The sequence below is a fragment of the Eurypyga helias genome, unplaced genomic scaffold (assembly GCF_000690775.1).
Source record: "Eurypyga helias isolate BGI_N326 unplaced genomic scaffold, ASM69077v1 scaffold5428, whole genome shotgun sequence".
Taxonomy (NCBI): domain Eukaryota; kingdom Metazoa; phylum Chordata; class Aves; order Eurypygiformes; family Eurypygidae; genus Eurypyga; species Eurypyga helias.
In genome coordinates, this window is record NW_010268795.1 from 1 (window position 1) to 2467 (window position 2467).

Genomic DNA, 2467 nt, shown 5'->3' on the forward strand with positions numbered 1-2467 from the left:
ATTCTGTGATTCTATGAATGCTGCAGCTGGGGTTGCTCATGGAGAATGCAGCCCTTAAGGCCTGGAGGCCAGCTGGGAAGGTAACTGCAAAAGAAACCCTTGCTGCTGCAGATCTGTGTGTACTGCAACTAGGCCAGATCTCTCTAGAATTAAGACTCCTGAAAAACTTCCAAAATCTGGCCTTGCGATGCAGTGAAGCCCTTCAGCGCCATGTCAGGGAAGCTGTACTCTTCTGAGGGTACAGAAGTATCTATACAGTATCTGTTCAGCTGTCTGCTGAATGGTCTTTGACCACCCCAGCTGAGCCTAAATAAAACTGAACTACTGCCCTCCAATCTGCAGCCAAGAGCCCTGAACTCTTCCAGTGAGAATTTTGCTTAAAGCAGTTGTTTAACACTGTGTAGTAAAATAAATAATCCACTAGAAAATACAGTACAGGAAAAATCAGGAGAGAAGAAAGCTGAAGCCACATGGGACAGTTCCCTCAGGCATTCGAAGTTTGCTTATTCAGCATGAGAATCCAGCTGTGGGATAACTTGTGAACTTCTGTGTGTTCAGCCTAATGCAGAAGTTAACACGAGATGAGCTGAATAGTTTGGGAAGCTCTAGCTACCTCAGATGTAGTTGAGAGCATCTCCATCTCATCACTGGTACCTGCTGGTAGGTGGAATTGGTTTAACTGAAGATTTCCATAGAAGCAGGAAGCCACCCCACAGCCCGGGCACTGGAAGGTGCACGTTCAGCTGCCAAGAGCTAGAATGGGTATGTGTTTTAGCTAGTATGTTACACTACACCCGGAATCCAGAGCCGGCTCTGTCAGTGGGAGGTCTGTTTCCTTACTGCACAACGCATTTCAAATGATCCTGGAGAGCGTGAGAGTGCAAGTTCCAGACACTTGTATTCTGGCAGTGGAAAAGCATCTTGTAGGAGCTGAAACACCGAGTGAGGACCTTATGTTATGGTTAAAACCAATCTTGGGTGATAGAGGCGATTCCCATCTCTGTCAGAACTGGGTGAAAACTACAAGCAGCAGTCAAAGATTACGTGATGCACTAGGATTTGTTCTAAGGGAACAAAGCCAGGACATATGTCTCCATACAAAGCAGCATGGAGAGGGCAGGCAGCAAGAATTACCTATTTCAGCAACTCGTAGGCATCCACCGAAACAAGCACCTGAGGCAGGCTGAGGGGCGTTTCCTCCCAGCGCTGTAGAACCACTTACCACAGAAGATGGGTGAGTTGTGCAGGTTCAGGAAGGCACAGCTTTCACCAGAGAAACTGCTGGAAAAAAGGAAGGAAGGAGCTCCAGAAACTTCTGAGATTGAAGGGCTATGTGCCCGTGTTCTTCACAGGCACCTGAACACTTGCTGTTGGCTGCTGTCAGAGGACAGCTGCTCTGACAGGTTGGCCAGGAGGGCAGAACACCCAGGGACAGCAAGCAAATACCCTGACTGTTGCAGCTACCCAAGCCGTTAGCAGGAACTCTCAGCTTCCTGAGCCTGGTGGCAGTTGATGACACACAGGTGTCTAAAACAAGAGTCTAACTCCTTGTTTAAGCATTTAATATCATCCTCCTGGAGTTAATGAGACAGGAAACTGGAGCCTTATTGCATCAGAAAAGCAGCTTAAGAAAGAGGAAGTGCTGTGGGTCGACAGGGTAAGAAAGTCTCGCTGGGGGTACATAGCAGCTGTGGGAAAGCAGCTGGTGACTCGAAGTGGTGACTTCGAGCAAGAGCCAGTTCATCGCAAATAACCGGTGCGATGTCATCAGATGTCATAGCAGGTAACGTCAGGCTTTGTGTCCTGCTGCACTGAAGACACATTCCGAGTGCTGCTTGCTGGAGGTCAGCTGACGGAGCTCTGCCAAGGTCACCACTGGGCTTGAACACTGACCTGTTACTCCCTGAAAAGATCACAGGTACGGTGTCCCAGGCTCCGGGGGGTTGACCCTGGCTGGAGGCCAGGTGCCCACCAAGCCACACTGTCCCTTCCCTCAGCTGGGCAGGGGAGAGGAAGTACGATAAAAGGCTGGCAGCTCGAGATGGGGATAGGGAGGGATCACGCACCAGTGAGCAGCACGGGCAACAGTCTCAGCTTTGGGAAAAAAAATCATTTATCATCAATCAAGGTTAGAGTAAAAAGAGAACTAAAACCAAATCTTAAAACACCTTACCCACACCCCTCCCTTCTTCTGGGGCTCAGCTTTGCTCCCACTTTTCCTTGCCTCCTGAGCAGTGCAGGGGGACAGAGAATGGGGATTTTGGTCAGTCCATCACACACTGTCTCTGCTACTCCTCTATCCTCTGGAGAGGATTCTCACTCTGCCCCTGCTCCAGCATGGTGTCCCTCCCACAGGAGACAGTCCTCCACCAGCTTCTCTAATGTGGGTCCTTCCCACAGGCTGCAGTTCCTCATGAACTGCTCCAGCGTGGGTCCCTCCCAGGGGGTGCAGTCCCTCAGGAGCAGC